Genomic DNA, 25,159 nt, shown 5'->3' with positions numbered 1-25,159 from the left:
GCAAAGCGTTGCGTACACAGGAGGAGAAGGAGGCCCACGTGGTGCGTGCGCGCGCGCTGTAGTGCACCGTTCCTTGCAATAGACAGACAGAACGTTTTCGGTGGCATTTGGATGCAGGAAGTAGGCCGTAGAAACGGCAACGGAAGCTGTGGGAACGTGTTATTCTTTTCGTTTCTTTTTTAAGGTGATACAATAAAACATGAAAATACAGATTGCAAATTTACAGAAAAAGTTCGCAAATTTTAAAGTTTGATTGCGGTCCGAAATATAGAAGAATTTTTTAAATAGTTTTTATTTAATTTTTTCGATGATTTTTTTCTGATGACGTAGAAACTTTCGATGGGACGCAGCTGGGGGATGTTCGACCGACTGACACCATTCCGAAACCAGTGGACGCGATTTCCGCTTCCTGACATGTGTGTTCATGTTCCTCAGGCACTATTTCACTGTTTTTTTCCTGTTACGTCGACCACCTGGCAAAGCAAACGGAGCAATATAGACACATTTCCCTCGCTCTTCCTCTTTAGCTTCCTTTGGAGCTGATTGTCGCTCAGGATCGTCGGCCATCGGGAACTGGGCAATCTTTCGATACTCTGATTGTTATTTGATATTGACAAGATGTTGCAGAAGATACCGGAATAGGCTTATACGACGTTCACAAACTGCCACACGGAGTTCGTTTTAGATGCTAAGGGGTGCAGTTCTTTCATCGCGCACGCTTCTGAACGAAGTTGCTTCACTCTTTTGGCCTTCACGGTTAGAGTTCGACTGATAAAGGTGTCTATTTTTTGGCTGCTGACTCAGGAGCTACTATCATTGAAAGTGAAATTATAATTTCATCAGTGTGGTTGAATATATAACCATGAAAAATTGATTTTTTATTACCTTTTTTTAATATGAACGTTATGCAAACTTTTGAACATTTGTGTATGATAGTGTAATACCAAATTTTTCAACCTTTGACCACATACGAGTAGAAGGTGTCAGATAGGAATCGAAACACATTCAATCGTTTTTACCGTGGAAAGAACTCGTCTTATAAGGTACTCGTTTTAGGAGGTTTAATACGCCTTATTCATTCCTCCAGGAAGCTCTTGCTCTTTAACAAAACGGTACAGATTATCTGGAAATGCTACCTCTCCATTAGATCACTCCCTTCCGTTCCATTGGGTCATCCATCGTCCTTCGGTAGAAGCCGTTTACGTCGTCTAGCCGCTCGTGTCATCGCCTCATCTGAATAGAAATGTATCAAAGATTGGTGGAGAAGGCTTTCCAAGTCCACCTGAGTGGTGCACATTTCCTCCACTGCATTATCCAACAGTCCGTCCGGTGCGGCATTGCAGCTGCATTTAATGCTGACCCTAGAAGAGACGGAACAACACATGTGGCCTAGAACCATTGCAACCTTTAGAGATCATCTAGGAGGATTTACTACATCACTCCTAATGGCTGCGTATCTGTTTGTAGAATAATTCATCAGTAAAATAATCAGTAACATTAATTACTGCTTTTTTCTTCTTCTAAACTTATGCCAAAAATGCTAGAATGTCTAATTTACTGTATTTATTAATTGGACTTTTTATTAGTATAGTGATTCATTTGTTTAACGAACCATAAATTATTATGTTTTTGTCTGGTGATTATTTACCTTTCACAACATTCCTCATATTTGTCTGTTGTAATCACTTTCATCACCAGTCTCGTAGTAGAGTCGTCAACTCTTACGACGTAACAACATGCCCGTCATGGGTTCAAGCCCCAAATGGACCGTGCCGACACCGTGTAGAACTGACTATTCTGCTATGGGGGGATCAATAAGTCATTGAAAGCAAAAGCCCCCAAGTAGTGGGTGGTACAGGCAGGCCTTGACCGACAACGGTTGTTTAGCCAAAAGAAGAAGAATAAGAATCACTTTCATCACTTTCCTACGCGTTCCCTCTTGCACCGACAACCATTATTTAACACGTGCTCATCGGAATAGGAAGCACGCGTATAATGCACCAAGTGCAAGTGTACAGTTTAACTTTATGCTTCAAAACACACAAAAACCTTCAAATCATCCTATTTCTCCCTTCAGACCACCTGTTGATGGCAGCAGCAGCATCCGAGCACGTCGTAGCAAGAACGTTAATTGCATTCGCACCGTGCCACGCGCACGCAAATCACATGGCAGCATTGTGCAGCAGGTAGGTCATGAGACGTCATTCCAGAGTACACCCACAGGAAAAGACCAATGATAAGGGTGAAGGTTAGCAAAAACACACAAACAAACCGTTCTTTCGTTGGTTCGTTTTTCCACTAAACATTGCAGCGATTTTTCACAACGCCACGTGCGGCGGCTCTCCGTCTCTGTCGTCACCGCCGTTGCGCTGCAGTGCGCAGTAGCTCAAGACAAAAAAAATGGTGGTGTAATTTTCGATTTTCCATGACGTAACTAAGCTTCCAGAGACAAAGGAATTGGAGGGAAAGTTTGATTGCGTCATCGTTCTTCAAAGGAAAAAATGGGGCGCAGCCGAACACTCATACGACATTTTGTGGGACAAGATGGTAGCGAGAACCGTTGGCGATGATGAGTCATCGCGGCTCGCAGGTGAACAAATGGGTGCAAAACCAAGTAGAATGGACCTTGGAGAAGTTGCTTCTGCAAACAAAAGGACATGAATGAGTCACCAATGCACGGAACACGTGGAAAATTCAACAGTTCAGCAGCAGCATTCTTCTTACGTTGTGTTATGTGCTCAAAGGTTGTGGAAAACAGTGGCGCCATCTATGACCCCTCAGACACAAACCATTCGCCCAAATGAAATGCCTCACTCCGTCACTCGATCCACTGGCATAAACCGATTGTGGCTTTGGTCAAAGGTAGACGAAGTGTTTGGTGTGAAGTGGGAGAGGGAGGAAGACACCACGAAACGAGCACTGTAAGCGAGTAAAGGACGGCTAGAGAAAATGAGCGAGATGCAGCAATATTCGAACGTCAAAATCCCTCACCATGTTGTATGGGGGGGGGAGCGTGATCAACACACCCAAAGCTCACCACCGTACGGATAGGGTCGAAACACACATACTTGCACATGAAAATTCCACACACACACACACTCGCAGCAGCAAGAAGAAGAAGAAGAGGTAGAAGATTTTCCACTTTCGGGTGCGTGCGTCGTGCGAGCAGTGTGTGAAAATCGTGTTCGAAATCTTCCCGTGTGCGGAAACGGTTGTGGTTTGCGTCGTCGTCTCGTGCTCTCCAGGCTCGTGTTGTGCAGCCGCCTCTCCCCTCGACCCCATTCTTTCCATCCACAGAAAGCAAGCAATTGTGCAAGCAGTTGGGAAAGAAAAATCGCTCCCCCGGAAGTGTTGCTCGGCACGAAATTTTCACGCAAAAAAGGTGTGTGTGTGTGTGTGTGTGTGTGTGTGTGTGTGTGTGTGTGTGTTTGTGATTTTGTCTTTCGTGAATAGTGTGCTCTGTCGCGTTTCTCTGTACGCCAACGAGGCAGCAGATCCCAGGGGTTTTGGGCAAGATTTTTGGGCCACTCTCGTGCACGAATTTGTAGACGTCCTGGTACACACATTCCTTCTTCTTTCCCAAGGAAATTGTACGTGAAAGAAGGCGCAGAAAAGGGGACGTCAAGTTAGGCGAACCGATTTTTCAGTACGGTAGCTGCCACTAGGGAAAGTAGTCACTTTATTGCCGCCATTGTCAAAACCTCGTTCGTAGGCCAAAGTCTGGGTTCATCAATTCAGAGGATGAAAAAAAAACTTTTGTGTGCTTGCTGTGAGTGTGTGTGTGTGTGTGTTTGTGCGACACCATTTATCCTTTTTAGGGATTTTCAGGGATATTCCACCATTCATTTTTCCTTCCATTCGCCCGTTTTTTTTCCACCTCCAATCGAAGTAGGTGTCTCTCACTGGTCAAAGAAAGAGAAGGTTTGGAAGGTGGAGTACGGAGGGGGCAAGAAGTGGGAGGAGGTTGTCTTCCGAAGAAGTTTCAGCGTGTTTCAGTGTGTGTGTGTGTGCGTAAAGGTCTCGCCTTGTGTCTGATTTCGTCTGGGCGTGTGTGTGCGCGCGTGTGAGGTTTCCCTTTGTCTCGCCGCACATACCACCGCGCGCACTGCCTCTACATCTGATTGGGTATAGTGTGTGAAAGAGAGAGTGAAAGAGAGAGTGAGAGAGAGAGTGAGTGAGAAAGAGCGAATGAGTGAGTGAGTCAGTAAGAGGGAGATACAGAAAAAAGGAAAAGGATAGAAGCAACGGCATCGCTATAGACATCTGCGCTGTCTAGCACACACACACACACACACACACATACACACACACGCACACACACACAGAGCATGACAACGCGTACAATCCTGTCGTACAGAGTCAGTCAGTCAGTTAGTTCACGAGTGTGCCCAGAGTGTGTAATAGAGAGAGTACAGCCCGTATTTTTTTGAGGAATTTTTCCAAATTCCCCCCCCCCCTCAATCACCCGAAGAAAAATTGCGCCCGCGCGCCTCTGTGTATGTGTTTGTATTTTAGGAGTGTGCATCTATAATATTTTTGCGTCGTCTTTTTTCGTGAATGTTCACAGGAGCACGACAGCGTCGCCAAAGGTTTAGCGAAGATCCTTCACTCCTGTGCTGCTGCTGCTAGTCGGCGGTGAAATTAGAAAGGGAAAAGGAAAGGAAGAAGTTAAGCGCCATACTCCTCCGTGCCTCTCGCGCAGCTGTGGTGTGTCCAAAACGTGTGCGTGTGTGTGAGTGTGTGTCTGTGCGCCGACACTTTGCGAGAGAGAGAGAGAGAGATAGAGAGAAGTTGGTGAAAGTGGTGCTGTGTGTTAGATCGGGCAAAATTGCGAAACACAGGAAAGAAAAGCGTGTCGCCGTGTCCGCCAGCGTGTGACAGCGTGTGACAGTGCGTGTGTGTTTGTGCGTTAATAAGGTGTGTTGTTAAGGACGGCGGCTTAGCTCGTCCTCGTGCCGCTCTGATCGGTCCTGTGCAAGGGCCCCCTGTGTAAGGTGTGGTGGCCATTTAGCTAAAGTGCGCCTTCCCCCCGGTATCGCGACCAGCACCAACAAGGACGACACGTGCGTGCGTGTGTGTGGGTTCTTTCGACGTCAGCTCACGCGGTTCCATCCCGTTGCAATCGCTAATTCAATGTGTATGGCTTTAGTGGTGAGTATTAGTCTCTCTCTCTCGCCTGCTATGTCTACTTTGTTTAATGTCCTTGTGTGAAAACGTTTGTCCAAAAAAAAAATGAAGGCCCTCATTTGCCCTAAAACGCCGCTTACTTCGATTGCACGAACAGAAACTGCTAGAAAATTCCGACAGTCCGGGTCCACAAACACACCGACAGAGAGAGGCAGGCAGGCAGCAGAAGAAGCGGTTCCGCGGCGTTGCGGCGGTCCGAATTGGACGTGATAATGTGTTCCCCGGCGCCATATCACCCCCGCCCAAACATCCACCACCACCCCTCCATTGGCGGTTGCATATTTTGCACGCAACGCGCAAAGTTGTGTTTAAACTTTTTTCGTCTGTGTATTGCTCGGGTACGATTCAATCCGCGATAAGAATAAGTGTGTGTGTGTGTTTAGTCGTTGGAGTCGTTTAAGGTTTGCTTTTTGGGAGGGTGGCACGCTGAACGTGTCGTGTAAAACGGTCTTTTTCTTGTTCTTATTGGACCGGTTTTCTTCCTCTATTCGAACCCCCATAATCAATGGCAATCGAACTCTGCCTCCCCCCTTTTTTTCTGCGGTCACGATGGGCGCAAGTGATGACGATGATTGGTGGTGTTGGTGGTGGTGGTGTTTGGTTGTGTTGTGGTGTTGGTGTTCGTGCTGAATCTCGAAATCAATGGGAATTGACTTTAATTCCAGTTTCAGTTTTTTTTTGGTGCTGGGTTGGGTATGGGCGGGTGAGGGTGTTGTCACATGCTTCCCATCCACAGCGCGTTGCCAGTGATCGTTTTTTGAATGGTTATCACCTTTCCCTCTTGTATCCATGGGAAATGACGACGAACGATGGACGATTGTACTTTGCTCATTCTGTGCAGTAGAGGAATTGTTTCGGTAAATGGGAAAATTGAACCGTTTTTTATCTATTTTTCTGACATTTTTTTACTTAAAACTACATCAAAATTATGTCTTTGAATTGGCGCAACTACCTACACAAGAAAAAGTTAATCTCCAATGATAAAATCGCAATATCTCGATGATATGATAACATATCTCCGTAAAGTTCCGTAAAGTATAATTTGCTGCTAGATTTCTGACACAAGATAGGCATTATTGCACATTAATTTATCAGAGCATTTAGATGGACAATCCACAGGTTGTAATTGATATGAACTGGTAATGGGGAAAATGAAGTTTTCGTCGGAATCGATTCCGGCTAGCTTCAAAGTTTGGTAGAATCAAATCCGGCTAGCTTCAAAGTTTTCTGGAATCGATTACGGATAGTAGGTCCGGCATCAGTTTCCAGAATCTAGAATCGGGATCGGCTCCAGAATTGGCTCCGGAATCGAAATCGGTTTTGGAATCAAAATCGGCTTCGAAATCGAAATCGGCTCCGGAATCTAGATTGGCTCCATCTAAATCGGCTTCGGAATCGAAATCGACTCCGGAATCAGAATTGGCTCCGAAATCAGAATTGGCTCCGAAATCAGAATTGGCTCCGAAATCGGAATCGGCTTTGCAATCGGAATCAGTTTCGGCATCTCCTTAAGAGTAGACGATTGGATTACGATTGGACCATAAGAATTATGCTAGGCATTGAAGGCAGCAAAGAATCAAAATTTACTTGCAAACGATCCATTTTCATAGAGATTCCCGGACTGATTTCGCTTCTGAAACTTCTTATTTCAATTCAACTTATTCTAATTTCGGAGCTAATTCCAATTCTGGAGTCAATTCTGATTCCTTTTCCGAAGCAAATTACGATTGCAAGATTGATTCCGATTCCGGAGCTGATTCTGATTCCGGAGCCAATTCCGATTCTACGGAAGCCAACTACGGAACCAATCGGCTCCGGAATCGGAATCGATTCCAGCATCGGAATTGGTTCCGTAATTGATTCCGAACACGGAATTGGAATCGGGTAGGTCTGTACCGACATTATGTAGGTGTACGACATAAAATCCCAACAGATTAATAAATTGGAAATATCTTCACAATTTCTAGAGGGTAATCCGCAAGGCGCTGTTTGGAGATTGGCACCTGATCGATCTGCTGATATGCATGCGACATGCCTGTATGTTTTGAGTATCCTCATTTTTATGAAACCTTTATCATCAGTTACTTAATTACTAATGACAAATATCGATATCCTTCGGTTTGTTTACTCAAATTCAAATTTATCTTCAATAGAAGACTACTAAGCCGTACAAAATGGTTATCGTTAAACCTGCCTAACAAGACTCGTAATAGGCCAACTAGAGTTCGATTCTGGTTAGAATGCCGAATAAAAAAAAAGTCTGTCATTCTTTGTATCTTCAATTGGTTTATTTATTTCATATCCTTATATTCTGCTAGGTTGAATTAATTCAATTTGCACAATTTCATACTAAAATCAGAAAATTTTATTTCTGCAAAATAATTCTTCAGCATAGCCAAACAAAATGTACGCGCACTGTTGCTCTTCTATTGGTGGAATACACCTGCGTCGCTCTGTTAACGATTGACCATCATCATCATAACCATCATCATGGCCGCCTCTTTGCCTGTTGTGACGCAAACTCCCCCAAAAAGGCCTCCCCTCCAAATTGTCACGAAACCGCGTCGTTCAGCCCCTGTCGGCATCCCGCTTTTTCTGGGATTCTTGACGCGGATGAAAGGCTGAGGGAGGCATGTGCGCGTATAAATTCATAATAAGCTCCGAGTGGGTGTGTCTCGCCCCATACGTCTGGACGTTTGGACCAGCTCCATTCCAATTGCCGCACAGTCCTTGCCACGGAACATCATCCTCCTGCTCCACCCGGTTAGAGACCAGTTCTGTGAAGCATTCCACAATGTTTCGCCCAACGTAGAATTATTGCTCTTTTGCGGGGGGATGTTTGTGGTTGCGCGTGAACCATTTGAGCAACAGACACACACACACACACGCGCGCGTTCGCTCTGTTGCCAACTCGGTTACAGACTGTGAAAATCCCACTCTCGTGTGTCGGTGTCCAGGAACGCAGTAGACTGTGACTGTTTGATGCGTGGAAGGTTTGCTTTACCAGCTGGAAAAGCGGTGTGGGAAAAACACAACGCCAGATTTGATTATGACACATTCGTGAGGGAGAAGGGGGAAACCATTCCAATCACGTTCAATTTCCCTTTTAAGTGGTTAAATTTCCCGAAACGGAATGGTTTGCCCGAGAGGAACTCCTCCAGCTAGCGACGAACTCTCTCCTTCGACCATGGGCGTTGTTGGGATTATCGATCCTTCCCTGTTGCTTGTAGGGACTACCGTTGTGAGTTCGAGAGAGAGAGAGAGAGAGAGATAGAAGATGCAAGGTCCTTCGAAGAGGAATTGGGGATGTAAAGAGGGCAACGAAGTGCAGGGTTACTTAAGGTTGGTTCGTTGGAACTCCGCGACGGGCGAAACCAATCTGTTATTCTGGGAGTTATTTTTGGGAACACAAATTACAGGCTATAAAAGCCGTTGAACTCTTTCTTGACCTTTTTTGATAAAGGGGGGAGCAGCTTACAAAGTTGGTGCTTCATTTTCATGAAACCTATAATCAATCTGTTTTTATCCAGTTTGCCATTCAAATCGTAGTTAACACACCAGAAGTTGTGCTAAATCCACTGAAAAGCACTCAACTCCTCAACTTGTACACCAAGAACAAAGAGAGCACCGCATCGCGAAGAGCAACGCGAAACTTGTCCCCCTTTCTGGAGCAGACGAGAGGGGCAAAGGGCAAGCAAAGGAGGGGGGGGGGGGGGTGGCAAAACTATCGTACCGTGTCCTAGATTTGTGGAGCAGAAATTTCCTGGCCGCCGTCGTTGTCGGTCGCCGCACCTCACAGTTTGCACGGTGCAGACCGCTCCATGGTCTCTGTCTCCCTCTCTGTCCTCGTTTCTGCAAACCACGGAAGGAGGAGGAGGAGGGCCCTGGTGGATCGAATTTCCAACCTATCCAACCCACCCGTCCGCCGTCGGTTGTGGGTTTCTTGCTCTCTTTCTCAAGAATTCAACCGCGAAAATTCGAAACGGGTGGAAGTGGGTGGTGTGGTGTGTGGTGTGGCGCGGATGTTGCGGTAGGGTAGGGACGATGAGTTCGGCGAGATCTCAGGCACGGGTTTTTAAGGGAAGGATAATGTTTGACGATTGTGGCTTATACGTTGCCTGGGGTAACTCGCTTCCATCGACCGTTTTGCCTCTCCCTTCCCTTCATCTTTTTGAACTGTTCACGACCTGCTTTGATTGCTTTGAAGTTTGGTTGCAAAACAGCATTTTGCGATATCAATTATGAATTCATTTCAACGCTTTCCGGTGTTTTATTTTCTTTTGTTTTTGCTTTATTTTTTTTTTTTCAATTTTTCTCAATGTATTCATTGTATGTATCTATGCTAGATATTTATTATATTTATTGTAAATATAAATCATTAAACCATATTCTGTCCATACTTCTTACTAAATTTAGTAATTTTGTTTGACATTTTTAGGACCGTACAAACTTCAAACTTTTTTATGCTCTGCACCAAATGAAACAAAATAGGCTCCGGACACGCAACAGTCATTCGAAATGATAAACTATTATCACCGATTTAAAGTTGCAATCCAGACTTCCAGACTTCGTGTGCCATACTCGCCGTTATTTATACACGGACACACAAGCGCAAACCAGCGCGCTGTGGTTGAGTTTGTTTACATTGGATAAACAATCGGTGCTTTCGGTGTGATAGCGTTTTATGCTTCTTCACCCCGGTCAGCATAAAAATATCATTCGCCAAGGACATTCTCACACATCAAACAGATGATGGCGTGACCAAACAGTATGCGACCATAAATAACTCCATTGCTCTCGCCAAGTCTTGCGGATTGATCAAATGCAATTGTGTCTTCGCGTTATTGTCTCGCTCGTGTCATCGAGTTTGTTTTATTGGTTCGATAAAGAGGGATTGTAATAGAGGTGCTGGAGGTTTTATCCATTTTTGCCATGCTTAAGAAGGTTCCCCCCAGTAATGCTTTGCAAAGCAATGCGTTAAAATGTTCATCAAAAATTGATTAAAATGTTCTCAAGCTCGAAAAAAACTCCGAACCGGTTTCTCGCAATCCTCGAACGGAACCGATCCAGACGGTGCCGGCCCCGTATCCCTTTTTCCCTATTTCCCTCTTAGTTCGGGCTGGGCTTCGGTTGGTACACGGTTGAAGTGTTTTCCCTTCCTTTTTTGTCCCTTTATTTGTGTCACGTTCCTCTTTTCACACCCGCTGCACGAAGCACGCATGTCTTGCTGCTGCTGCTGCTGCTGCTCATCGTGGCTTCCCTTTTAACACTCCTATTCTCTTATTCCTGCATCGGGGGGAACTTTTTTTGTTGTCTCTTTTTTAGTATGTTAAGGTTACAGCATTTTTTATCCGCCTAGACAAAATTTCCCGTCTCCTCGCGCCTGTCGATTTGCGCCCGTTGCGCGTAGGTCATTCGGCGTTTGCGAGTTCCCCCTGATTTTTCCCATTGAGAGGCTTTTTTTGCTGTTGGCTGCGAATGGGCTGGAAGGGGCCTTTCGGTCGAATTTCAAATTCAGGAACTTTACCAAAATTTTGGCGAACGGGCACAAGTTGTGCTGTTGTGTTACCCTTGGCCGCTGAAAAGTATTGTATGCACACACACACACACACACACACACACACACACACACACACACACACACACTGACTTGCAGACACTATACAATTCCCCTTTTATTTCCCCGAAAAACTGACAAAGCGCTTCGGCACCGGTCGACGATCCCTGAACCGGTTGGACAGCTACAGTGCGTGCGATAAAAGAAGCTGCACACAGGATGCGCTTTAAAGATATAGTTTGACAATGTTGATACAGGGTTTGCCAGCATAATAAACAACTGTTCACTTGTTTATAACAATAGTCGTTTTGTATAGACACCGCTGTCTACCACTTGCTCACACGTCAGATGGTGTAAGCTACTCTGTCCAATTCAATAACACAATTTTCGCCTTCGATTGCACAACGGTCGGATTTGGCACGGTTTCTTGTGGTTCTTGTATAATTAACAAAATTAATGTTTTGAGTTATTGAAATGTATAATTTATACTGCATATTGCTTGAATAAAAGAAACGTGTTTGAAAATGTTTGGTTTTTGCAAAATGTGTCCCATCAAAACAAACTGTGCCGAATCTGACAGTTGCTAATCGAAGGCGAAAATTGTGTTATTGAATTGGACAGAGTAGCTTACACCATCTGACGTGTAAGCAAGTGGTAGACAGCGGTGTCTATTCAAAACGACTATTGTTATAAACAAGTGGACAGTTGTTTATTACGCTGGTAAACCCTGTATATTGTTTATTTTTTTTACTCTGCATATTTCTTTAATAAAAGCGTTGGAAGAAAATTTTTGGCAATATTGATTGGTTTAAGTGTTTCCTATGTTAATATCTTTCTTTTTTTTACACAGTTAATTTTAACTTATATCAAATTGATGTTAATTTATTAATAACTCAAATTGATTTTACTCAATTTTAATCAATTCGAGTATCTACACTCCAATTTTAAATGATTACAAATAAACGAGTGGAGATATTTTTATTGTTCTTTGCTTTTTATCAATTGAATTGTGGTGCGGCTTTCAAGGTCCATTATCAGAATCATTCCTAATGTGTTTTTAAATAATGTTTGGTTAACACGTTATAATTAAAATATACAATATCCTAATGAACAAAAATGAACAAAAAAAAATCGGGTTTATGGTCAATCAGCACCTTAAAAGTGTGTGTTTATCTTAAATATAATTTATGAATAATGCAATTTTTGCAAATCCAGTTGCCACTTATATGGTTTTTTTTAAAATTTCGTAAAATGATAAAGGATAACAACGTGACTAGTGTATGAATATGATTGTTATTGTGATATTCAATCTAAAAATTGACAACCTACATGTCATATTGTAGTTAGACAATTGTTCGTTTGTCGGTTGTGAAATTAAGAAAAAAAAATATAAAAAAACTGCATTGTAAAAGAAAAACTTGAATTATCTATTTGGAATACGTTGTGATTTATTTTTAGCAACAACTGTAGTGTGGTCTAGGCAGAAACCAAAATCAGGATTAAATTTCGGTCGTCTGTTGTCTGGTCCTACCAGACCGGAGTATTGTTTTCAGTACTCTATCCCCCTTTCCCGTTTGCCTGCTCTTCTGCTCAAATTATTGTCGAAGGACAAGTGTGCTACTCAGCAGGCGATGACGAGTGATGAAACCAATGCCGACAATGAATTAATTTATCTTCACTTAATATCTTCCATGGCGACCGCACAGTATACGACTACCGTAGCGTGCTCACACACGCATAAACCTGTTGGGAGTAATTTTGGGAATCCTTCCTAAACCTTTCCTTACAATCTAACTCCTCGTCCGCATTTGTATTAGCAACTTTACACACACACACACACACACACACACAACAGACTTCAAAGAGTCCTTTCGGAGATCGTTTCTTTAAACCTCCCAAAACTTCTTCCTAATATGGTGGCGTTGGGGAGAATATTTGGCATGCTTAGAATACGAACAAAGCACCGCACGGAAACCTCGCAGAAAATGGGAACCGCACACACACACACACAAACACACACACACGGTCTTTTGGAAGCGAAAAGAGGACCATTTCGTCAGTGTGCAAATACGAGACGGCGGCATTGGCCTTGAACCAGGTTATTGCACTCCCCCCATTTCTGCCCGTGTTATGCGTGCAGCGTAACAAAACACTTCCTGCCGAGAGGCAAATGTGCTGTGCTTCTCGTGCTTCAAAGTACTCCCTCCCCCTCGCCGCCTTGTTGTTGTAATCTTTGATGTACGTTTGTTCCCTGTTTTTTGATTGAAAATTTTGATTAAATTACAGTCCCCAAGTTGCGTCATTTTCTTTTTTTTTGGTTTCGCTGCTTTCGTCCTTTTTTATCAATTGCTTTTTCATTCGATAATTTAAAATTTTAGGAAATATATCAAGTTTTTTTGTTAAAAGCACTATTTACATTTATTGTTTATAATACCATATAACAAACCACTTAAACTGTAAACGAAACAACCAAATGGTCAGATTTTCGTCATTGAATGATTTCCAATAAGAAATGGCTGCACCAGGCTTGGGACAACAGTGCAATACAGAAGTACTCTTGCACCTTTATTCCTTTTTTTTTCTTTGCCAAAGGAGTCATTCACCTTTTTCCCCGTGTGAGTCCAACAGTCATATTCTGTTCCCATTTCCCATACAGGTGCACACTGCAAGAGGAAAAGTGCAGCGAGTGCATATCGGGAGGGAAAGGATGAATAACGCCAGCCAGTGGGATAGTTCCCCATTTCAATGGAAGCCACACACACACACAGGGGGAGGTATGGTGTTGATTGCACCGGGCCTCCTTTGTGTATTGCATTCGACGAGTGCAACGGCCTGCTTGTTTTGGTCAGGTTTATGAATGGAATGCGGGGAGGGATTATTTTTTACAAAATGCGTTGGCTATTTGCTGGAAGTTTGGTAGGAATTTAATCACGTGTAAGGTTATTTTTTTATGAGCTGAAGGATTTTTCATTCCAACAGGTACCAAAATGTTCTTCATTATGTTTTGGAACGCTGTTATTAAAATTAATGAAATAATATGCATAATTCTGACCCAACATGGTACGCCGAATGAAAAATTATGTGGAATGTTTCAACTCATATTTCTTTAAATTTCCATAACAACAACACGTACTTAAACATCAAGCCATTGAACTTTCCTTATGAAGTCACGTTTTGTTGGCAAAAGACATTCTCCGATTCTCCAATGTGCTCTTCTTACCTTTTGTCATTACTTGCCCAATTCCGATGACCCTTGCCAAAGTGTCTGAAACAAAACCTTCCCCTTAAGAACTGCACTCCACCGCAAAGGAGATACACACAAAAAAATGCATCGAAATTATCTTCCAATTCGCTTCATGCATGCGTTCTTGCGTGTGCGTTCGCTGGTGGAGCGCATCCCGACCGTTGCTCTGTGGCGCGCCCCACACGAGTGCATTTTGCGCGCGGTTTTTCGCATTCATTTTAGGGTTAACGTTCTGTTGGGATACGCTCTCGGCCGCAAGCAGACGCTGCATCACTTCCTCATTGGCGGACAAAGAGTGCAATGCAATCCTTCTTCCATCCCCAGAGCCCCCGCCCCGGTGTGGTGCTGGTGCTGGTGACGCACCAAACCGAATCGTCTTGCACTGCGCGGTGTGTTGTTTCTGCCGTTGTTTTGCACCGACTTTTCCTTGCTGCTCTTTTTTTTTTTTGGTTGCATCTTGCACGGAAAAGTTCAACGATCTCCCACCCAGCTACTCCGATCGGATGGAGGGGGGTGGGGATGGCAGACCGTGGGATAAAAGTGGCCATGTGTCAAGGGTGTGTGTGGGTTCGGTTCTGCGTTTGGTTCTGTGGTTTGTTTTCGTTCTTGCTCCCTTTGCTTGTCGCTGGTCAGGCAACATAAGCGGCAGGCCTTTTACCCGGACCGGGCGGCGCAGTACATTGAACTTTCATGTAAAGTCAATACACTTCGTGATCCACGCGTCAGTGGAGCTGCAATTATGGCAGGATACACAAGATGGGCGTAGAGATTGAAAGGACGATTAAATTAGATTCTGATGAAAAGTGGAAAAATTGAAAAGAAAATGAACTAATTCGCATTTTTATCTCAATTGCCTTTTAAAGGTTCACTGCCTTGCTTAGCACATTATCGGTTTCTAGCTGTTTTCGGATCCAACGTCAAGATATCTAAAGAATAGGGACTTTTGAGTATGAAGATATCTGAAGATGTCACACAGATGCTAATTGATGTGTGCTAAGGCAAGGCTAAGGTGTTATCATTCTCTTTTCGATTTTCGAGAACAAATCTTTTGGAATTTGGATCTTCTTCTTCTTTGGCTCAACAACCGATGACGGTCAAGGCCTGCCAACCCACTTGTGGGGTTGGCTTTTAGTGACTTATTGATTTCCCCCCATAGCAGGATAGTCAGTCCTACGTATGGCGGCACGGTCTATTCGGGGCTTGAACCCATGACGGGCATGTTGTTAAGTCGTACGAGTTGACGACTGTACCATGAGACCGGCTAAATTGGAATTGGAATTTGGATAGTGGTAACAAAAAAAAAAACTACGAAGAAGATGAATTTTGTAGATCTCAAATCTATTCGCAGTCTTCTCGATTTGCAATGTCATATAGTGATGGAACTGATAGCGTCTATTCAAACTTTGGAATTAAACTTTGTGATATATAGGTCCAGCATATTTACTGAATTTTTCGACCTTGATATCGTGTTGATAACTCTGAGGTTCTCAACTCCAAGGTATCTTCGTATTCGGATTCAACTTCTGTCGTGCGCCTGGATTTCTGTTGAAAATCAGGTTTGAGTACCTCTTGAATGTAACAATAACATACTACATTGTTTTTCAGTTAAGATGGGGATGTTGGCTTCTTCTGACGGAATTCTACTTAATTACTACCTTATCTTCATTGGAATTTTATTAAATATCAAATTGACCTATACAAGACTAGAAAGCCGTAGTGCTTTCGAAGTAGAATAAAGTCCCGTAAAAAAAAGGCAAATGCTTCCTTATAATTGGCTAAGAAATAAATTGAGATAATTCCCTGGTAATTAGGCACATTGTCAAAAATTCTGTCCACAGCGGTTCAATATTTCAGGCTGCAACTCCTGAAACTCTTTGCTTTGGGTAGGACTGCCTGGGTAAACTCGGCTGAAGCAACTGTTGGCACACTTGCTTGGCGCGTTGTGAGATAATGCCGTATTATATCGCAAAAGTCAAGGATGATAGGATCATAACGCAGAAGCTCCTGAAAACCTATCAACTTTGTCAGATAAAATAAGGAACACTATGTACAGGTGGTCCCCGAGATGCATGGTACCTCTTATACGCGGATTCGGAGATACGCGGTTTCCTAAATTTTACAGTTTTTGAGCAAATTGTACTGATTTGACAGATCAAATTATACAAAAAATTAGTGATATTTTGGATGAAAATCACGGGATTCGACTAAAGCGGAAATTCGAGACACGAGGTATATTGCGGCCGTTTTCGGTCCCCATAAACCTTGTATCTCGGGGACCACGTGTAGTCTCTAAATACAAAGAATTGACAATTTTGAAATCAAATCCTAGAGTTTCTCAAGTTCAAATCCTACCTGACAATGAGGCTGTTGATTGCAAATAAATCATATTACATTAATTGAATTATGCTTTTCCCAATCATAAGTATTAAATTAAGCAATTACTGTATTGCAATAATAGTTCTGATCGTACTATCATCTCATCTTTTAACGTCCAAATATTGATCCACGGCTTTTACTGTCTCCAATTGCGTCCTTGTGTACGCGCTTTCCGATTAGGCGATGAAGAAACAAAGATTAACGGGCGAAAGTCATTTCCTATTTTCCTCCCTGATGTGTAATCATGTCACGCCACGCTTCTCTGACTTGACGTTCATAATAATGATTGTTTTCCTTTTGCCCTTTTTCTCGTTTTAGGTAAGTGTGTCTTCTTAGATGGCGAAATATGCCGAACTCGCGATGTGTGTTTGTGTCAACCCGTTCCACCATCTCTTGCCGGCCGCCATCATCCTCCATCTAGGGGCCACCACTAATGGGAATCCATCACGCACCCACCCGCGATCGATGGTGATAATGTATGTTGCGTGTGCAAATGTGGAGAAGTGGAGGAGGAACAGCAACGAAGGACCATCTCATCATCCATCTTCCCGTGGTGGCTTCTCGGTCGTCGGTACACCACAAGCACCATTAAAATAGGTCATTCTATCAATGCCCACTTTGACGCGGACTTCGGGTTGCTACCGCGTTCGTCCTTCGTGGAACCGAACTGATCGGGAAAGGTCAAATGCGCTCCTTAACGCCGTGTAGCCTTTCCTTCTTTTCTGACTGCCACTAGGGCTGTGTGTAACTGCGGAAGGGGGAATGGTTGCTCGTTGCCGCGCTCGTCAGCGCACTGATAAAAATATCCTACGCGAAAAAAAAACAAAACAACTGAAAAAAAAATCAATAATCGGCAGCAGCAGCAGCAACATTGAAAAGGACGCATAATGACTGTAAGAGTGTATTTGTGTGTGTGTTTGCATCACAACTCGGGGAATGAAAAGCTGGAGCCTTTTGCCGGTCTTTTTTTTTCCTCCGGGCCAACCTTTGGCATGACAATAATTTCGCGTGCCATTTGATATTTTGTTGTTACATCATGCACCATGTTGGGGCGAGAAGGCGAGAAGGACTGTACAAATAATTGTATGTTACAACATTCCTTCTTGAATGTTTTTTCGTGGAATTTTGTGGGTCCTAACTTTTTCATTACAATCCCTTTGGGCCGCTAGAATGATGGATCGATCGTTTCATTTATTGGAAGATTGTTTTAATTACCAACACTTCCCCCTGGAAAAGAATGACTCTTTTTCCGTTGCATGACCAGCGAAGGACCACAGCAAGATCACTTCACACCAGATAGCCATTTATTCTTCGTTATTATGGACGGCTGTTTTTCGTTCGAAGTAATTGACAGATAATAGAAAGCAGATCTCTACCCACTCTAGGTACGGACCTTTCCCGTCACTGTTGGACAGATGTCACGTTTTTACCTCCATTTCGAATGCAAAATGCACCGTCCGGTAGCTTTCCAGCGACTTGACCTTTGGACGACACTGGACGACTTTCGTCTCGTGTAATGGGCGTAACGTGACAATTGTGTCCTCACGAAAGCTCCAGTGTTAATGATCGTTTCCATTGAGCGTTAGCCTGTTGGTGAGGGGAGAAGAAAAACACCTTCCCGCACGCGGGCCAAGTGGACAGGAAATGGACCCGCGCTGGCACGTGGCGCCAGTTGCTCCGTACCGTTGGTTGGTGACAGTTTGCTGCTGTGTGTGTTTTGCTAGGTGCATACGGAGAAAAACATAAAACATGTGCCAAAACATGTGGTGTTTGTGGGATAGAATACAAAGTTTGTGGCAATGGAAGTTTATACTTTGTAGGAGACTCTATTCTCAGCAATAAAAGTGCATCGTTTATTGCTTGAGTAGTTTATATAAAGCGGGTCCTCCTCATCTTGACCTTAAGCTCTTTTTTAATGTTCTATTGTTTGTTAAGAGAAAACTTCTTGCTTTTCAACAAAACAGTCTAAAAATAGTTCGCTCCGTGCGGCAATTATGCGACGCAGAATCACGCAAACCTAATTTTCCGTTTTCCCGTATCCCGTGCCTGATTTCCTGGTTCTTCAAGCTGGCCTTTATCCACACCGCTGTCCTTGGCGGTACGGTCCTGTTACGGTGGTGTATGTGTGTGTGTAGCCTTGGACGAGAAAACTCGATTCGCAACTCGCAAAGCGAATGATAAATTTAGACAATCGCGTCCTGTTTTACTTTGTGTGTGTGTGTGTGTGTGTGGTGCGTTAAACAACAGCAACAAAGTGGGTGGCAATCATCTTCACAGCAAATGCGAGCGGGTTTTGAGATAGAGATGAATGAATTTTTAGATTTTTCGCACACCGACACAAAGATGCTTACTTCCGTCAGCGAAACTAGGCCAACAGCCGATACACCACTTTCCCGTGCAAATGAGAGATAAACAGTATGAATCGAAATGGAGGTCTATTTTGCAAACGCCAAAGCCTGCCGTGGACCGTTGCGCAAAACCTTCCCCAAGCGCAAAGTGTCGGCAAATTAGCGTCCCAGTGGGAGAGTGGGAGGACGTTGTTGTCTATTACGTTTTCTATTTATTTGCCGACCTTTTGTTACCTACTGTCGGGCTTACCGCTCGGTCGTTTCTATCTGGGAAAATATTGACAAGCGTCCGGTCCCCGGGCAGGGGTTGTGTAATGTATTTTCTTTGCCATCCGCGAGTGCAAATTGGTGTCGCGACCGGAATGGGGCGCGAGATGTATGTGCTCTGTTCTCTAAACTCGTATGCAAACAAAAACAGCTTCCACCTTCTCCACTGGCACTCCCCGCATTCGCATTCGGTTGTAATTACAAGTGCGAGGCGCTTCTCCTCATCATGCCCTGCCTCCAGCGGTAGAGTTTGTGCTGCGGGAAATGAAGGGAAAAGTTTGCTTTTGATGCATGTGAAACGATTATTCTTTGCGGTGTAAAATTAATTATTGATGCTTTCGCCGAAGATGAATATTGTTTTGCGTTGCAGCGTTGGTTTTTTTTTCTCACACCAAGCCATAAAACCTGTCAGTCATAGAAGGTTCGATGCTACATGTCGTGCAAAAAAAAAAATCCTGCCAAAAGAGGTTCGAAATTGGGACTAATGAAGATCGATCGGTTTTGTGTAGGGCGGTTTTTCTTTTTTGTTTCTTTTTAAAACGCCAAGCAGCTTTTCAACTCTCGCGCTCAAACACGAACGCTTAAATTATCGCCCCAGTATGTGTGTGCTCGTCTATTTCGTCTTATGATTGACTATCTATATATACTGGCAGCACACGCCAATATCTGCACCGGTCCGATGCACCCCGACCTCCAGGTGGTAATGGCGCGCGAGCGCGCGCGCGCGAGCGCGCGCGCGCGGAGCTGCTAATCTTGGCCGCGCGTGTGTGTCCCGTGGCTCCGCAAGCCACGGCCGTCCCTATATGAGACCCGCGCCTGTGGTGTGTTTGTGTGTGACCACAGGGTAAGAAGCCTCATCCCGTTGCACGAGCCGCACGAGCCCTGCTCCCACGAGGAAGGAAGGATTGGTGATTTATTTTAAGGGCGGGTCGCGCAGTTAAGTCCTGCCAGGGAGCGAAAGGTTAAACCGTGTCGTTGTGTGTTCTATTTTTTCACCCTTTCCGGTCGTTTCCACGTATCGATTGACAGTGAACATGGACGCGGGGTGGTGGGAGTGGTGGTGTGAAAATGACGCTCTCAATGTCAATTGCACCTTTGCAAAAAGCGTGGCACGATGGCGCAGTTAGGTTTTAATTCGTGTCTGCACTATTCGCGTCTGCAAAGGGCTGCTAATTGCTTTCGCTGATGAATCATTGATACTGAGATGGATCCTTCTGTGTTGATTAGGTGTTTGAGAGCGAGAGGGAGAGAATAGTTCCGATCATGTGCTGGGAAGGAATATTTTAGAATGTAACAAAAATGGAATGTGGGTTTTAGGAGTAGAATCAGTGGCGGATTTTCCTATTAGCGGAATGACCGGTCGCGGTTATCCTCGGCATAAAGGGGGCCCTCAACAAAATCTCCTTTTAAAAGTGAGTGATTTTTTTTTATTAGTGGAATATGAACGGAAATCTAAATCTATCTCAAAGTAGTACATTCTTCCAAGTAAGTGTGTGGAATGTGTTGATAACGATTATACCAATCAAAAGTTGTTACGAACTTCGAAGATAATTTTTGACTCCCTTTACAAATCCAGTACATACTTGCGCATTCTTCCATATTAGCAATAATGAAGGATGAAGATTTTGCTTCTTCTGATACGTTTAATTTCTTTAAAAGAAATTCGTCGTTGGTGTTGATATGGCAAGGACGACTAGTGTAAAAATACACAAATAGAGAATAATCATTGTCGGACACTTGGATTTCAGACAATTTTTTGTTTGGCAATTGTTTTGTATCTGTGAAACAGGAAATTTTGTGGAGTGGCTTTCATTTCTTATATATATGATTGAGCAAAAAAAAAACGAATGGCCAAATGTTCTTTACACAAACAAAAGTACAAACGAGTAAAGTTGGTTTTTTTTTGTTAAACTTTCCAAATATGGCCAGTAAACCTATGACTAGATTTGTCATGGTGTTACAGTGTCCTTTTGGTGATTTCTTTTTGGCATGTTAAATGCATAATTTACGATAAAATTCGTTTCTGAATTTTCTGAATGTCAATCCTCTGCCAAATCACAAACAAGTCATAAAAGTATTACTGTTTGACTAATTGATAGTGTCCTTTAATCATGTTCTCATAATTGTTGGTCGCTTCCTCAACTCTTTCTTATTAAAAGTGATCTTCATTAGATGAAAATTGGACTCTAAGGGACCCTTTTTGGACAGGCTCTTTTAAAATTCCTATTGGATTTGTCCAATAAGGGAGCTGTAAATTCCAATTCCTATTACATTAAGTTCATTTTACGTGTTAAACAGTCAATAAAGTGTCCCACAGCTATGAGAACTCCTGGAAAACCCTGTAAAAATAGTAAGTAATATTAATAATACTATGGCATCTTTGTGTTCAGCTTCAGTTCTATTTGCTGTTCTATTAAAGAGGAACAGCCAACGTAACATCCTTCTTTATCTCCTTCCCTTCATGTTGAGACACATTAGAGCACGGCCTAACCGCAATCGATCACTTAACGGTGCCGGAACGTGGAAGAGTAACGAGGCAAACCACATGACGGAGCTGATTCTCTAATGTTTCCGTTTATTCCTCGCGCGTGTGTGTATGTATGCATATCCGGTTTGTGTGTAATAATCACGTTTATTCTCCTGACGTTTGGTTTTTTTTGTTCACCTTTTTTTTTGTGCGATCGCCAAACGAGAACCACGCAACACACTCTGGATAGATGCTCGTGTCCGCGACCTTTTCCATTACACCGGCAAGGGCATGGACATGGGTTTTGTGGTTTGGATAGACAAGTAGAAAGGGGCAAAATGGAGCGAAGTAGGTGCGAAGTAAGGGTAGCACGTTGCTTTTGCACGCCGTTGCGATTATTACGTCTCTCGCCTTGGGCGAGCAGGGCTGGGGGTGGATGGTGGTTTGTGTCATGTGTCGGCAGTTTTGCAGCGTCAAAGTCAAGTGTATATCGACTGCGGGCGAACCGGGATTCGAGTGAGTTATTGCTTTCACAACGCGACAGGTAGCTTAGATTAGATGACATGCGCCCGTCAGGCGTTCTAAGGGATAGAGTGGATTGGGTTGGACAATAGATGAAGGCTTAACGATATTAACTTGATGGTGATATTGAACATCATACCTTCCATGTGCTGTTTATGTTATTAAACGTATCGCAGTCGCCTTTGCAACTTATTTATAGGCAAGTTTGAAGTGTTCAAAAATAGCTTAGTTATAAAATACTGCGACGGAGAACAACTAAATACAAACTGTTTGCAGGTTCAAAGTCCTTCATAACGGGTCGCTAGTCTGTTTTGTTTTATAGTAAGAGACAACGTGCCCCCAGTCAGTGTCTCGTTGCAAATGTTTTGACTGACATGTCTGCGGGTCGGTTTTCAGGGTTGTAACCCGATCGCTACTGGTGGTACTAGTGGACTATGATCCACGTTTGCTTTATTTTCCTACTTTATACTCAATCCCAATGAAACTAGCGGGCATACGCCATCGAGCTTTCGCTAAACAGTGTTTAGTTTAGTTGTAAAATCATTTACCATGCACAACCAACCCACTGCAATGAGAAAATGTACATTTGGTTGCAGAAAATGTGGTTTGTTTACACTATTATTTTGTTGCCCTCAGATTCTGAGAGAAACCATTTCCTCCCCTGTTCGTGGTTAATTTTAAACCAATTTCGTACCCATTTCAAGGCCGGTCCGGTTGTTGCGCCCCCGGGGGTTTGTGTCTCACAAGCGAAAATATTGCATGCTTTTAGAATACAACGGGGAAAAAAACACATGCAATTTGAACATTTCTTACCGTCAACACCGCACCGCCAGGAAAAGTAGCGCAACAATCTGTACGGTTGGTACGATGGAGGGTTTATTTGTTTACTAACATTAAAAGCATGCGCCATCTCCCCTTCCTCGAGGAGCGGAGATCATGTGATCGAGGCGGTAGTGTTTTTATTGCTGCCTGCGGTGACTTGCAGTACAAATGTAGGGTAGGTTTATGATCGAATGGGTTTTCCTAGCGTAACATGCAAGATTGTAGTTTTGCGTGCTTTGTTGTGTGACAAACTGCACGTTCGTTTGTATAAAACGATAAGCAAAGGAGAAGTAGATAGACAGTTTGTCACAAGAAGTAACTCTTTTATTGGGTTAGGTTCTGTATTATATCATTTGATGAAATGGAATTCCATAAAGACCTGTACTGTGTCTCCAAAAATAGACAAATGTTGCTCGCTTTGAATTGCATCATTTCTGATGTCTGATGTCGCGTCTAGAACAGACTGACCGACACATCCTCAAATCAATCAGCGGTTGACGTTCTTAACACATCACAGCGCAGTACTGCAGTTGGCAAATGGCTAGAATCATGGTGACAAGCGCAACAACCTGTCAACCGTGCATTAGAGGATAGCATTAGTAGTGTTGCTCTGGAAAGTTGAAATGATCTTCAGAAAGTATGTAGTTTCATGCTTCAATTAACATTTTTTACATCTTTTGGAGTGGAATAGACCCACTTTGATTTTGTTCCTAAGTACGGTTTTGCTCATCTAAATTCCAAATGACTCACAAATTCACCCTGTAAATAAATCCTGTACATCACGCAAAAGCTGCAACGACGCATTCTGTCTTGTAAGATCTTTTGGCAAAGCTTCAACAGTCGCTCAGAAGTGCAAACAAAACAAAACCCAAACCGTTTGACTTACAACAACCTGAGGTCCAGAGCGCCAAAGAATGCTGGCTGCGAAGCACCATCGTACAAAACACACAACACGAATCACCGTTGAGTAGTATTCGTCGCATCATTAGCGGCATTCGGTTTTCTGTTGTTTGAGTGTTTTGGCTTGGGTGCGACTTTTGCCATCATGATGATTGACGAGTGGGGGAAATTAAAGCTGCTGAGATCGAGAAGGCGAACCAAAGGCGTCGTGAGGAACACTACCATATGGCAATCGTTTCGGGAATTGTCGTTGGAGATAGACGCCAGATCTGCTCCCCCCTCCACGCTCTCTGACATGTGATCTTTACTTTACGACTTCGTGTAAGGGCGGAAGTTTCTCGAACTCCTCTATGTCGTACGTTCGATCGCTCCAACGCCATCAAACGTTGGGCAGATGTTTTGTTTGATAAAGCAAACGCGTACTGTGGCGTGCTTAAGATGCGCTGGGACAACTTCCAATTCTTTTTTTTTTCAAATTTCAATGCACATCCACTATCTGCCATGCTATGCAATGGAAAAATTCTTCTTTCGTTGGAGTTCGTTGGTTCAAAGAAAAAAGTATCTTCTGGTCGCTGTTTGCTGATAAGATTGCTACAGTGGTGCTATGGCCACTTCATACATTCCAGTACTATCTGTTGGCTGGGTGGGTATGTGATTGTTGGTACGTTGCACGGACGAATAACGTGGAAGTGATCGGAGCGGAAAGGTACATCCGGATTCTTTACTGAATTGAACGGAGGTGGAGCGTGACCGGGTAATTTTTATTGTGTGTTAGCTGATTGTGGTTGCTTTTGCAAAGCGATAGTAACCAAAACAACAATTCTGAAAGATCTTCGAGGCTATTTATATTTCAGTGTCAGAATTGGCTACGTCAGGTATATATTAGTATCATTCTTGTATCGGAGATCAGAACGTAAGGATATATACATTTTTGGAAGTTTAAGTTCCAAGATAAACAGTCTTGTATTCTTGAAATTTCTATTCTTAGGATATTCGTATCTAAATAAGATATCAAGATCTTCATTTTGTCAGATCCAAGAAACAATGTTAGACATACGACCTACTTCAGAATCACCGACTTGCCACTGGGCAATCAATACGCACGTCCGCTCGCTTTGCAAGCGCCAGCGCGACTAACCGTATTCGATCGAAGCTTAGTTCCGTTCTATTGCACACGACGTACTCTACGGTAGACGAACCGACCGTCGGCTACGCACGCAAACATTGAACTCACTACTACTCAACAGCCGCCACGCTCGGATACACAGAGACACAGGCCCTTTCCGCGTTCTACTACACACTCGCGATCACAACCGGATCTATCGTCGTACTACGCCCAGAACTGTCTGTAGTCGTTTGGGTTTCCCATCCGCCATAGTGCGCACGGATGGCGCTGCGAATAATGTTCGCTTAATTTTAACCCGGAAAGTAACGTACAATACGGTTGAGTGTGTATGTGTGAGAGGTTT

The 25,159-nt window shown here is 43.5% G+C and overlaps 1 protein-coding gene and 1 long non-coding RNA gene across 6 annotated transcripts in view; one reads left to right on the top strand and one right to left on the bottom strand.

The window, feature by feature from the left end:
* Window positions 1–63: 63 nt before the first annotated feature.
* LOC121596320 lies at window positions 64–25,031 on the bottom strand. Of its 2 annotated transcripts, none has more exons than XR_006005272.1 (3): window positions 24,755–25,031; window positions 886–1,361; window positions 64–810 (listed from the first exon to the last, which is right to left on the bottom strand). It is a non-coding gene; the product is annotated as an uncharacterized LOC121596320 (long non-coding RNA). The 2 variants fall into 2 exon arrangements; XR_006005271.1 differs by having other exon boundaries at window positions 64–807.
* LOC121596318 (protein tyrosine phosphatase type IVA 1) overlaps window positions 3,140–25,159 on the top strand; it is a 35,861-nt gene continuing 13,841 nt past the window's right edge. The window contains exons 1-2 of one of the 4 annotated variants that reach the window (XM_041921160.1): window positions 3,140–3,382; window positions 4,568–5,151. The gene's annotated coding sequence lies outside the window, so the exon portion shown is untranslated. Of the gene's footprint in view, window positions 3,383–4,238; window positions 4,497–4,567; window positions 5,152–25,159 lie in introns of those variants that run through there. The other 3 variants (XM_041921165.1, XM_041921162.1, XM_041921163.1) reach the window with 3 other exon arrangements.

This window comes from Anopheles merus, chromosome 3R (genome assembly GCF_017562075.2).
Source record: "Anopheles merus strain MAF chromosome 3R, AmerM5.1, whole genome shotgun sequence".
NCBI lineage: Eukaryota > Metazoa > Arthropoda > Insecta > Diptera > Culicidae > Anopheles > Anopheles merus.
This window is presented reverse-complemented; position numbering and strand designations above follow the sequence as displayed.